This window comes from Passer montanus, unplaced genomic scaffold, assembly GCF_014805655.1.
Source record: "Passer montanus isolate IOZ18808 unplaced genomic scaffold, ASM1480565v1 scaffold31, whole genome shotgun sequence".
Lineage (NCBI taxonomy): Eukaryota > Metazoa > Chordata > Aves > Passeriformes > Passeridae > Passer > Passer montanus.
In genome coordinates, this window is record NW_024367819.1 from 5,021,023 (window position 1) to 5,036,082 (window position 15,060).

Sequence of the window (15,060 nt, forward strand, 5' to 3'; positions counted from 1 at the left end):
CTCACTGTCTTTGAAGAAGGAACAGAATATTTGTAACAAAATACTGGTCTTTAGCAACAGATGATGCTTCATTATTGACTGCATCTGGGCTGAAAAGTGCAGGTATCTGCTGTCTTAGTCTTCTAGGAAAGGAAGAAACACTACATATGAGAGGGGACACAGGTATATTCAATATTCATCTTTCCTTGGACTTCTGAAAACAGTCTACAGCATTCAAACCCGGCTGCAGTCAAAAAAAATCACCCAAGGCCTGAGTCCTGACAGACCTATGAACCTCTGCTATCAAACAATGTGGTGTCCTTAGACCTGGACTTATTACAGCTTGCTTGCTTTACTTTTCTAATACTCCAACAGTACGTAAACCTTCCAAAAGTGACTAACATCTGGAACTTTGCTTCCTCTGACAATGAATCATCTGGCCAATGGGCTAAGATGGCTACAAACGAAAAACAGACTGAAGCATGCACCACTAGAAGAATCTTTGCCCCCTGGTAACTATGAGCTCCTAGAGCAGTATTCAGCTCTGTATCCAGGCACACACATTCAGGTACATACAATATAAGTTTTAGCAGGCTAGCTGCTTGTTACAGATGCAGATCTTGTCAACCGTGGACAACGGGGACCTGTTTATCTCCCTGTAACTTTGATGTCTACATTTGAATAGTTCTCTTTGCTTCATTGACTGTGTTAACTCTCTTGCTGTTGGACTGCAGCAGGAGCTGAGACACAATTGCTTACATGCAATTACCTGCACTGCAGACACATAAACATGGGTGATGGAATCTCGATCTCTGCCTCCTTGCTTCAGTCAGTATTGGCCACCACCTACAAAAAAAGACAAAATTAATTGAATTATCTCCCAGGCAAGATAGACTAAGGAGCAGAGAAAATATTGAACTACTCTCTGCTATAAATATGACAGGCTATTTCTCTTTTATGTGAACCAAAATTGTTTCCTGAACACTGAGGTGGCACAGTTTTAATGACATAAGCAAGAGACTATCATACACAAGAAGAACAGATAATGTATTTTCTATTCTGTAGCAATGTTTAAACTAAGAATTGTTCTATTGTAATTTCTTCCTTCTAAGATGCGTATGTTGTTTCCTAAACCAGCAATATTGCCCCCCAAAAAACTTGTATCAATGAAACTGAGGGTATCCTTTAAATACAAGAACACAAATTTATAGTTTAACTTGGTAACATTTACTGCAAATTTTCAATTCAGAAAGTGATCTTAGTTGTTCTCTTTGAGACAATGAAGGATCTAAATAGCTGCCTGACACATTTCTCATGGGACATATTTTGACTTGATTTTCTAAATAGATTAAAATATTATATCCCTCAGCATTCATGTATAAGATTTCAACAGGAGACTTTCAGTTAAGTGGTGCCATATTTTAAAAAGCATAGGTTTCAAAAGTGGGACAGCAGGACAAAATATTATGTTCCTCTGTATTAGACACAGAGCATGGGATGTCTCTGTTACGCTTAATTTTTGACTTTTTGAATTTTTGCTAAGTGATATTAAACAGCACATAAATCCTTCCAGAGGATGGATGTGCACAAGGATTTGTGTGTAAATGTCTGAACCTATCCCAATATTATATTTTACAATGTTAACAGAAGAATATTCATCTGCCCAGTAGCTGTTTTGGGACATTTAATTATCTCCTCTAACACAGATTTCCTTTGCAGCTTCAGGCAAGACACTTATCTCTGTGCTTTTATGTGCTACCTGTAAAATGGAAATAATATTTCTTTCCTGCAGCATAATTATAAGGCATCAGAACTGTGAGACTTTCACACTGAGGATATTTTATTTATGTCTGATCTACAGCTACCTGACACTTCTGAGTGTAGAATACACTTTACAGGGAAGAAAAAGAAAAAGTTATAATGCACAAATAACTTTATATATCTTATCTTTAGAGTGGTTACATTCATCCTCTCAAAATTTATTTATGATAGATTTTTAATGTTATTTCTCATGTTCAATTACACATTTAAAAAAAAAATCCCCAAAAACATCAAAAAACCCCAGACTTTTATCTGGTTTTCATTTCTGGTTGTCATTAAGGTTAAGAATTTAAGTGCAACAATACATACTTTTGTGATGAAAAACCTTAATACCTCCAGACATTGAAAAACTCTCTGAGCCACTGGATCTCTAAAGGGTGTGCAAGAGGAATGATTTTAGAAAAGGATTTCACTGCTATTTGCTCAATACAAACAAAATAACATGAATATGTATTCCAGGTGCTGGAATAGCTTACAAGGATACACTCAAATCTGCAAACACATTTCACATTCAGGACTGCAAACAGAAATATTACAGCAATCTTTATGAATAGCCACTTAGGAATAAGGATAGAAAGATGTGTTGTAAGTAAAATTAATTCCTAGTGAATATAGCTAAGATGTTTCTTGTTGTCATACCAATACACAGAGCTATCTTCTCAACTTCTTTACATCAAGACCACACAGCTACTTTTTCCTTTCACATCACCTGAAGTTCCCTCTTCTTGCTTCTCATCCTGTCTCTGCTAGTGACATCCCACAGTTTTTCTATAGTTCTGCCTTCCTTCTCTTTATCTTTACTTCTAGTTCTTACATGTATTATTTTATTCTCTTCCCACCCCACATTTGAGATTACTTTATTTTTTGGTGCTTCTCCAGTACATTCCATTGACACAATCAAAAACAAGACTGGACTTAAACAGAGTTCAGCAGGGAATCATCCATGTCAACAGGGAAGTATTGCTCAATTCTTGCATCCCTGAAATGTTCCATTTCTCTGGAAATCTGGAGCTCCTGTTTAGGCAGACATCACTTTGGTGAATTAATTTACCAAGTTCATAGAAATGTGATTCTCTAAGCACTCACCTGATATTTAATTTATTTAAGCAATTGAAAATGATATTTTGCAATGAAAAATATCAAACAGACTTTAAACAGACATTACTTGCTACACTTTCTTCTAACATAAAGCAGTATGCAATATGCACTTTATAACTTTACTTCTAGAGAATTATTCTCTATTTGGTAAACGGAGGTAGGAGTGTCAGCTTGTTGAGGACTAAGACCACAAGCATGTGCCGGTGAATGGAGCAGCATGACTGCATGTAGGCAATAAAGATAAAAAAGGATCTAATATATGCATATGTCTACAGTTTTTTGAATTTCTATGTATATTGACTCAATTTAGTTTTTAATCGTTGATCAAAAAGCAAGAACTTGAAATTTTTGCGTGGAAAAATGTTATTGTTTATGATACTTCACCAAGGAAAAGTAATTCCAGATTCCAATATTACATTTTCTAGTACATTTATATTGCTAAAAGACAGCTATACAGTTGCTCAAAATTTATGAAAATTTGTTGAGTAAAAATCTGTATGTGGCTTCTTGAAAATACTTGTGGGAAATCTATCAGAAAGTCATTCTTTGTTTGGAAGATTGTATTTAATAGATTTTTTTTCAGTTCCTCAAGAGTAATGAAGCTTTTTTTTCTGCTTGACATAGTGTTGTCATCACTCAGATTCTAATAAAAACAATATTTTCAAGGTACTTCGTTCAATCAAGACAAACTATTCTTGTCATGCTTTCATCACAAGCAATTGATTTCTCTTTATTCCAAACTTCCTTCTAATCACTTTCATTATATAAGGTCCAGCATACATGCATCAGGCAGTCTGTTTGTCAAGATTCTTTTTCTTCTCCTTTGTCACTGCCAAACTTTCAATCCATTAGTTTTCCATTAGGCTTGAAAGTTTGCTTACTGAGGTTAATGCATCCCCTCAGTCATCAGATTTTCTTCTCACTTGCATATTAGCTTAGTCTCACAGTTTTATCTTTCCTCTTTGTTCTTTCCTCCAGATCCTTTTCTTTTGAGTTTAATCAGAGATTTCTGATACGTGAAATTTTGGGAATTTTCTTTTCCTGTAATATTGTGTGAAGTTACTTGATTGAGTGAAATCTCTTCAGAGGCACACACACAACCCACATAGTAGTAATGAAGCCATATAATGCATAACAGAATGCAGAATCTACCTCCCAGTTTTGACCTTCAATTAATACACAGTTCTGAGGCAGGTATATAGTATAGGCAAGAATATAGAACTATACAGAAAATACAGTTCTGAATATAAGTTCTGAGGCAAGTATTAACGGAGGTAGTGCTAAGAACAGCTTTTGCACATGATTCAGGAATGTGCAGGACACGCTTCTAACATGACACAAGGCAGCACATGCAGACAAAGTCATAACAGAAATTCAATTTTCTTCTAATATTTTAACTTCAATAGCAAAATACAAATTACTGTACTAATTTTTCCTCCCAGAACAAAACAATAACACCATATGTGTTTAGCTAAATAATTTTTCCATAGGGGAGTCACTTAATTAAACATTTGGCAACATATAAATACACATCTTAATTTTCAATATTTAGTGCAAACACTGATAAAAATATCTTACACAGAACTAATGTCTCTAGTACTTAAGGAATGATATTGGTATAGGGAAAGAATCTGACCCTCAAAGGCATCTGACAATTTTTTTTTTCACTTAGAGAGAAGGACTTTGCACATATGGAAAAGGTGTTATTTGAAGGGCTATATGTAAGACAGAAGATGGTTTGCAACAAATACTGTGTCTGAAATTGTTAGTTGTCCTGTACAGGAGGGTGAAATTGTTGGTGGTTAAGGGAAGAGCAACTGAGAGTATCTATGTGCACTGGTGCATAGCATTTGACAGGGTCCTGCATGACATCCTTGTCTGTAAATTGAAGAGACATGGATTATCCACTTGGTGGATAACAAATTGGCTGTATGGTGACATTTAAAGAATTGTAGTCAAATCTAAATGTCCAAGTGGAGAGTAGTGATGAGTGGTGTTCCTCAGAAACCCATACTGGGACTAGTGCTGTTCAATAACCATGCTGTTGACATGGACAGTGAAATTGAGTGCATCCTCAGCAGATTTATTGACAGTCCCAGAATCTGTTCATTGACATGCTGGAAAGAAGGTACTTTGCCAGGCTTCAGAGGTGAGCCTGTGTGAACTTCATGAAGTTCAACAAGGCAAGTGAAGTAGCCTGCATGTGGGTCAGGGCAATACCAATCACAAATCCCAAACTGGACAAAAAATTGATTAAGAGTAGTTCTGCAGACAAAGTCTTGGATGTGTGATTTGAAAAAAAAAAAACTCAACATGATCAGATTATGTAGGTTTTCAGACCAGAAAGCCAAGCATATCATGGCTTGGTTGCATCAAAAGCAACCTGACTAACAGGTCAAGGGAGGTGATTCTCCCCCTCTATCTCTATATGGAGTACTGTGTTCAGCTTTGGGACTACCAGCGTGAGAGGGACATGGATACCTTGGAATGAGCCCAGAGGCTGGCCATGAAGATGATCAGAGAGCTATGAAGATAGACTGAGAGAGCTGGGGAAGTTCAGTTTGGAAAAGACAAGGCTCTGGGAAGACCTTAAAGCAGCCTTCCAGTACCTGAAAGCAGTCCAAAAGAAAGTTGGAGAGTTTTGACAAGGGTGTGTAGTGACAGAAAAAAGGGTAATGGCTTCAAGCTGAAAAATAATAGGCTTACATTAGATATAGTGAATAAATTTTTACTGTTAGGATGGTGAAATAGTGGACTAGGTTGCTTAGAGAAGCTGTGGATGTCCCATCCTCAGAAGTGGTTAGGGTCAGTTTGGATGGGTCACTGAACAATCAGTTTTAGCTGAAAGTGTACCTGCCCACAGCAGAGGGCTAAATGGAACTAAACATTGGAACTAAATGGCTTTTAAGGTCCCTTCCAAAACAAACCATCTATGATACCATGTTTCTATGATATCGAGCCATGATGTGAGATTAGGAAATTCTGCTGAGTTTTGTTTTATGTCTGTAAACATATATGTGTTCTTCCTGTGGTTTTAATCAGGGCCGAAGTCTGTCCTCTTTTGCCATACCGCTTAAAGGATATTTAATGTTAATCTTTATGAAACCACAGTGTTGAATTAATTTCAGGGAATTCCCTCATAAGATTGAATAAATTTTTAAAACTATAAAAACTGATTCTCTTTGTAAGAAGTGTAAGGATTTATAGTACAGCTGCAATGGTGTGCCAGGAAGAGTGAGTTCAATCCTAATTTGCAACAGTAACAATGTCAAAATTATTATCAGGGGACCATTATTCTTCTACTTTTTCTGCCTGTTGTAGTCAGAGGTTACATTTTATTTGCTGCTCACTAACTTCTTCAATCATTATTAGAAAAGATGATGTTATAAACTATTAATTTTTACCAGCTGAAAGAGTTTCTTTTTAACAACTTCCAATTACTCTTTATTCCACTCCCTACTTGTAGAAGATAATGTATTAATTTCCTTTTATCCCCAGTGATAGCAAGACTCTGCTTAGTAGTTAGATTAAATCATAGTAGAAATGGTGGAGATTCATTAAATTCCTCAATTTATTTCAACACCATAATTTTTAGGAATAGTATAAATTGACAGAAAGGTTTGAGTTGAAAACAGCCTTTGAAGATCATCTAGTTCAACTATTTGCTATGTCCAGGAACATCACTCACTAGATCAAGTTGCTCAAAGCCCCATCCAGTCTGACTTTGAACTCTTTTGGTGACCTGGAAGTCTCAGCTTCTCTAGTGTTTCACTACCTGTATTGTAAAAAGTTTTGTCTTTATGTGAAATCTAAACCTACTCTTAGTTTAAAGCCTGCCTCTAGTCATCTCTTTCTATCTTTCATATATTTCAATATATCTTACAGAAAGATATGTTCCATTATGTTATTGGGCATGGAGGTGAGGATGATTAGTCAATACTTCTTACAGTCCTCCTCCTTTCTTACCCCTTTTACCCTTTTTTACCCTTTTTTATTAGAAACAGGTGTAATGATACATATTTTCAAAATGTCTGAATAAAAGGTTGAACTGTTCATAATACATTCATCATCAACCTTGAATTATTCTCTGGTACTCAATTTCAAAATGCATTTTTGGATGTCTAATTAGGGCAAAACATTTAGAATCAAAAAATAATCAAATTAAGCATCTGGCTACAAGAAAACCTTCAAGCATCGATGTCTTCATTATGTCAACTTAACTTAGTTATGCTTTGCATGCTTCTTCACTGTCACATAAGAAAGATGTAAATTATTAGATATGCTCTTTATCTCTCTGAGATTTCTTTAAATAGTAATCATATTTATAAATGCAGTTTTGCTGCTTACTGTTAGAAGTCCCATCAACAGAACAGCTTTTGCACCACAGGTGACATACTCTGTTTGAACTTTACATATAGAGTAGCTAGCATACTTGATTAAAATTATTTTAAGAGCAAATGCTTGTCACAACACATAATGCAACATGACCAGTGAAATACAAAAAAAGCATTCTACTCTGCCCATATTTATACTATGATATATGGAAGTCAAAATCAGGAGTGAGGTGATCTTAGCAAATAAATTGACTGATATCGAAATATTTTAACACAATCTGTTTAAATAAAACAACTGTTCTTCATATTAACCAAAGCCAGTCAGTTATACCTCAAAACACCGAGACATTCACTGTTTCCAACCATCATCCACATTCTACTTTTTCAACCCAAAGTCTCATCACCGATCAAAAGTATATCTGAGCATTTCAACAGTCTTGTTATTCATGATTTTGGCCAATCTGTACTACACTTTTGACCTGCTTTGAAGAGCATTCCCTGTTCTTCTACCCAGTTAGCTTATTTTCATCATACTTACAGCCAGCTGCCTCTAATGTGGACTGCTTGTGTAAAAATGTGTGTGTTCATGGGATGCTACACTTGTGCCCATAAACATCAATAGGCAGGGTTGGGTCAGAATCTGTTTTGCAGGACTCCATGTCTATTCACACACTTATTGGGCTTTCAGTCATGCCAAAAAATCTAGAAATAGCACTTGTATTCTTCCCACACAAACATTACATGGATATATTTCTTAAGAATGTCTTTGACATACAAACCCCACATGATACTTTTTTAGACACAATTGAAGACCCAACAATTTCAGAACAGTTCAGATTCAATTTTTCACGTTATCTGGAAAATGGATTTAAGAGGACAAACACTTGCAAATGTAAAGTCTATCTGCTAAGTAATATACATGCTAAGGTATATCCTGGAAAATGGTTGTCAAGATTATATATGTCTCTGGAATGTAAATATATACAATAATAAAGTACTAAAATTCTGAAAAGCATAGTTGGCAAAACATGCTACTTTTCATCATAGTGTATTAGTCAAAAAGAAAGGAAACACTGACAGATGAGTAAAAGGCATACCACAACTAATTAACAGTGATCTAGAATGCCTTTTAAATTAATCATGCTTAATTCAGCTCTTTTAATGACAGTAAAGAACATGGAGATGAAGACTGGCAGGTCATCAAGGGGGTTGTCTGCTAGGTATTTGATTTTTTTTAGAAACCAATGACTCTTTGGCTCTTTCCATAGTTTATTAAGTGGTAGTGAAGCACTCTCATGCATGGGTATTATGCAGTCATGTCATGTTTTCTCTGTCTGCTGAGGTTTTTTTTCTTTCTTGAACTCTTTCCTCTATAAACAAACCCATTACTGTTACGATTTCCAAGTCAAGCAATCGTAGTGGTGACTGCATGCAAAAGAACTGCATTTATAGTATATAATTTAAGACTTCTTATTTTAAGTATTTTATTCCAACACAACTGGGGAAGCAAAAAAGAAATCCCATGATTTGCAGAGGTTTTGATGAATTACTATGCAAGTTCATGAAAGTAACTGCTTTGCACAATCTACACAAGTCTTTTTGTCAGCTGAGGTCTTAATACTTCTACTTCCATCCAAGTGATGAGAAGCAAATATTTATTTTAGAACTCAGTAATAAACTGCATTGTCACATTCATTACATTATTGCAGTTGAATAGATATTCATAAATTATGCTATGATGAGCAGGTAAAGAAATCAATACATTTTTTTCCTTTGTTATAATATTACAAATGGGACCACAAGCTGCATTACTTCATAGCCAAATAATGAGCTACAAGAAAATGTGTGCTTAAAAACATGACTGTGCCACAAGAATGTAATCAGGAATTATTAAACAGACTTGATTTGCCCTTGTTCTGGGCGCTCTATACAGATAAACAAAATATAAAACAGGAATAGTGATCATAAACTATGTTGAGTTGGAAGGGTTTAGTTAGAATCACCATTTGAGAGAGGCCTTGCAACAGCATCAGCTAGACCTTTGAGGATTCTTGGATGAATCTTATCAGGGCCCATAGATTTGTAGGGATCCAGCTGGCACAGCAGATCCCCTACAAATTCAGGATCAACTGAGAATTCATCATTCTCATAGTCATGCGTCCTTCAGCTCAGGGCACTGAGACATCCTTGCTCTGTCATCTGTGTTAAAGACAGAGGCAAAGAAAGAATTTCACAGCTCTGCCTTGCCTACGTCCCTCTGACATTCACCCATTGTGAGGTACCAATACTCCTCCTGTAATGGGCAGATGTTATTTCTACACTGCTTTTTGTAGTTAACATATTTGAAAAAAACCCCTTTTTACTGACCCCACAATTCTGGCCAGCTTCATCTCCAACTGAGCTTTGGATGCACAAATTTTCACCTAATGCTTTACCTCAGCATCACACCTTATGCAGAACCCTGTGGGGTTGTTTTCTTTCCCTAATAACCATTACAGCTTGTCTTGGTTTGAAAAGACAGGAGTCTGTGAAGGAAGGCAAAAGCCTCCTGTGAAATGGAAAAGGTAAACCCCTCCTTCCGAATTATCACAATTTCAGAATTAAAAGGGCTCTCAGGCAAAGATATGGGAATGGGAATAACAGTTTTTTACTAGGAAGAAAAAAAAAACTAAATAACAATGTAATTTAGCACAAGCAAAAAACCACTGGCAGAGTGAGAAAAACCTGACACCCTGAGAGGTCAGAGTGTTGATAGTAGTCCAGCCAAATGGTGGCTGCTCTTCCTGGAGTGGCGATCTGCAGAAGGGTGTAGATCCTTTCTGAAAATGCGGCGAAGGAGCAGCTGGGCCTTTTTTACTAGGAAGAAAAAAAACTAAATAACAATGTAATTTAGCACAAGCAAAAAACCACTGGCAGTGTGAGAAAAAAATCTGACACCCTGAGAAGTCAGGGTGTTGATAGTAGTCCAGCCAGATGGTGGCTGCTCTTCCTGGAGCGGCGATCTGCAGAAGGGTGTAGATCCTTTCTGAAAATGCGGCGAAGGAGCAGCTGGGCCTTAGTTCCTGATTCCTCTGGGAAATCCAGCGAAAAAGGCTGTCTGTGGTCTCAGAAATGCTTGTTTTATGGTGGCAGGGATGCTTGGCTCCTCCCTCTGGGTGGAGCATCTCCCAATGGGATGATGTAACTAATCTTACCAGCCACAGTGAGTAATTCAATAGCCCATTAGCAGGAGATTATCTTCCTGGCAGTGTCATTGTTCTTGAAAGAGATAAGAAAAACTGCCTAACCCCCAACAGATGGCAAAAATAGAATATATGCTTATTTTACAAGCCAGGACACAGCTGTGCATTGTTCCGCTCAGAAATACAAAATTTGCAAAAATGCAGATAAGCCATTTTCAAAACTAAATGAAGACAGCTCAATTTTGAAAATAAAATGCAAACTTAATAGTACTGCAAACCAACATCAACGTGGGCAAAATACTCCATATGTTCCTGAAATTCTATTCAAACAAGTACCTTATCTCAAGATGGATCATACCTTTTTGTGAAAAAGTATTAATAGAAACATTATAGAATGAAGAAAGGAAAGCCTACATTTAATTCAAGTAATTCTTCATGTAATCCAGTGAAGATTAAAGTCTTCTTGGCTTTTGGGCCAAATACCATCAAAACCTTAGTATTTCACACCCTAACAAAGAATTTTGGAGCCATCCAGTCATATCCATATGTTAATTTTAAAACATAAATAAAAGTTGTAATTTCTTAGAATTAGAAAGATATTCTGTGGATAATCTTTACAGATACTATGTATGACAATGTTCAGATGGTTTACAGGGTGTGTTGTAGATCCCACAAATCTTTGACATTTTGCCAGTATAGCAATATACTTCAGCCAGGATTTGAAATCAATCCCTGAGTAGCACAACCCACTGTGTGAAAGTCATTATTTTTAATGAGTTCATGCATTTTACATTGTGCTAGCCATTCTTTGTCATGCTATTGGATTATTAATAGGCAATGGGAAAGAGGCTATTAATCTTAGTAATAAAATGTTTGAATACAGAATGAACAAACTTATGTGTAGCAGAAACCATACAGAAGTTAATGGGCCAAATTTAGCATTGGCTAAATTCCACTCAAATTGCTGGAAATAAGCCAGGTCTCAGTCTGAGATAATGACTTTTGTATTATGTTAGTGAATTTCTGTCATACCTCTGACTTGGTAATAATTTATTATCTTTTAAACAACAAATGGCATTCCCTGTTGAGTGCACTACTGGTTGTTAACTCAGTTATTCATGTAAAAGTCATTGAGATGATACTGAAGTGCTTTTCATCCACACACACTGACAAAGCAAATACCTAGTGAGATAGGAAAGCATATTTTATTGAAGTATCAATTATGATGAAAAGGAACAAACATGAATCAATAGTAACTACAGATTCTGTGAAAAACTAATTTGTTAATGAAGTTAAAAAACCCCACACAAAACTAAACCCTAGAGAAATGGAATTTGACTTTTAACCACTTCATAAAGAATTATGGCCACTTTATCACATACTCAACTTTACCTATGGGAAATAGTAACACATTATGGTAGCAATTTGCATTAAATTAACAGTTAATAAATGGCTAAGAAGTAAAACTTCTTAATTACTTAATAAACAATCATGAAAACATTTTAAGTAGACTAAACATTTAGTGAACCATCACCTTTTGTGACAAGACCTGTCTAGATTCTATTGAGGGTAAAAGAAATTCCCTGTCTATTCTGTTAGAGGAAAAAATAATCACACATTTTTTCCAAAATAACTTTTTAATTTCTTCTCTGGACAATCTGTTCCAGTGGCTCACCACTCTCATGATAAAAGAAGTTCTTCCTTATATTTAATATAAATTTACTCTCTTTCCATTTAAAAACATCGCGCCTTGTCTTATCATTAGATGTCCTAGTAAATAGTCTTTATCTGTACTTCTTGTAATCCCCCTGTAAGTATTCAAAGACCACAATAAGATCTTCCTGGAGTCTTCTCTTCTCCAGGCTGAACATCCCTAATTCTCCCAGCCTCTCTCCATAGGAGAGTTTCTCCAGGCCTCTGGTAATTTTTGTATCTTTCCTTTGGAACTACTCCAGCAGGTCTATGTCTGTTTTGTATTTAGGATCCTAGAGCTGGACTTGTTACTCCAGGTGACATTTCAGGAGGTGCAGAAAGGAGGGAGAATTGTACTTCATGACTTGCTGGCTACATTTCTTTTATGCAGCCCAGGATATGATGGCTTTCTGAGCTTCAAGGGCACTTTGATGATTCATACATGATTTTTCATCTCTCAGTATCCCCAAGTCCTTCCCTGAAAGACTACTCTCAATCAGTTATTCACCCAGTGTGTATAAATATTTGGGATTGCCTGACCCAGGTTCAAGACCTTGAAATTTGCCTTGTCGAATTTCATGAGGTTTACATCAGCCCACTCCTCAAACCGGTCAAGATTCTTCTTTACATCATCCTTTCACTCAAGTGAATAAATTGTGCCATTCAACTTGTGTCACCTGCAAACTTGCAGAGGGTGCACTCCATTTCACTATCCATGTCACTGATGAAAATATTTAATAGTGTTGGTCCTAGTATATAACCCTGAGGGACACCATTCACTACTGGTTTGCAGTTGGACATTGAGATGTTGACTATAATACTTTGAAGGGGATCATCCTGCCAATTTCTTATCTAACAGTTCTTCAGAACCAATTTAGAGGCAAGAATTTTTTGTGGAACCATATGAGTGGCCTTACAGAAGCCCAAGTAAATGACGTTACTAGCTCTTTCTTTGTCCAGGGATGAAGTCACTCCATTGCTGAAGACCATGATTACTCAGGCATGATTTGCCCTTGATGAAACCATCTTGGCTCTCTCTAAAGACCTCCCTGTTTTCCATATGCTTCAGTACGTCTTCCAGCATGAAGACGTGCTTCATGGGTTCAAAGATGAGCCTTTCTGATCAGTAGTTTCTGGGGTTCTCCTTATCCTTTTTGAAAATGTGTGTGGTTTTCCATTTTCTTGGGGATACCACCTGACTGCCATGCCTTTTTAAAAGTCATTCAACATACTTTTATGCATCCTGGAGTTTTGCAAACACATATATTCAAAAGATGCTCATGGAATTTGAAGCTGAAAATGTGGGAACCATTGTTTTTTACATTGTCTGGCAAATTTTATCTCCAGTTATTCATATTATTTTTATTATCTTATAGATAATAAAACTTGTGAAAAAAATTTTTTACATATGAAAGGAATTCATGTGTCGCATGCTCTTTATTGGGATGCTCATAGGCAATGCTGCCAAATATGCAGACACACTCATAAACAAAGCTATTTCTTTGCTTCATAGAACAAAACAATTATGTTTGCAATAAATACAGCCAATGACCCTTTACATTGTGAACAGGCAGCTCTGGTTTTTTCAAGGCTGTCAATCTAAATCTTCTTATTAATCTTGCTTTTGTATATTCAATTACTAACTCAGCTTCACATCATTTCACCTGCTCTTTTAAATTCAATATAATAGAATTTTTATGAATGTATTTTTTGTCTTTTAAAAAATAAATGGTTTTTTCTATTTATCTATTCAATAAGAAATTTCATGTAAGCTGAAAGTGCATATCAGGGAAGATGCAGCTTCCATCAGGCATCAGATACAGCAATGTTAAATCACAGATAAAATTACAACACAAGGTTGCAGGTTTGCAATCCACTACTATCTTTAATGCCATTTCTTCAGACATAATCAAATACATGCCTCTTTAATAAGGCCTATTGCTCACTCCTTCAGCTTTATTTCAGGATACTGGTAAGCTATCCATTTTTTTTAAATATATAACCAGTTTCATTACTCAAGGGAACATCCTCTTGTGGCACTCTGAGTTCTCTTTGAACTGCAATATGTTACACAGCCATCTGCTTTTGCAGGAAAAGTGTGAGAGTTAATGCATTTTTAAATAGAATTCCTGCCCAATACATATACTTGTCTATACCATCTATCTCGCATCCATCAGTAATTCTCTGAAGTGTGGCACAAATTATTTCCCAATTTCTGCCTATGTTAAACATATTAGCAGATATAGTTCTCTTGGGAGATCCCCTTCATGATATTTCATCTGTGTTCTTTGGTTTCTTTAAGTAAACACATCAGGCTATTTTTGTGGCATACACACAGCATCATGCCATACATCACTATGTCTTCAGCAACACACGTCTTGGTAAAACAAGGAAAAGATTTCTTCCACAAGAGTTAATGTCAACTACAAGACTAGATCTGAAGGCTTATATATGTAGTAAATAGTGTAATTAATTTTAAAAAATAGTTATTGAAGTAGTCACCTTTTTTTTCTGGTGAGAAATTCAAAGATGTAATTCAGTAGGGGTTCATGGTGGGATGTGAAATCTTCCTTTGCTTATGAACTAAGATAAATGTTTGTTTCTCTCCACACTGGGTGGCCCTACTCATAAAACTATTCACAATTCTATTCAGATTCTGTCTCCAGAAAATTCTTCATGCTACTCTTTAATCCAGTTTTGGGTGCCACAATATAAAAATGACATCCCGCTAGACATGGTTGCTCCTCGATTTATCCAGCCTGGCTTTTAACACTACCAGTACTGAGGCTTCAGAAATTTAGTTCAAGATTAACAGTTTCACATGCAACCATCCCCCATGTTGAACTACCACTACCACATTTACAATGGATATTCCATAAGTTACCATTATCCAGATATTATCTTCTTTGGAGTATCAAACATTTTGCACAGAAAACACACATTACTGGTCAGTT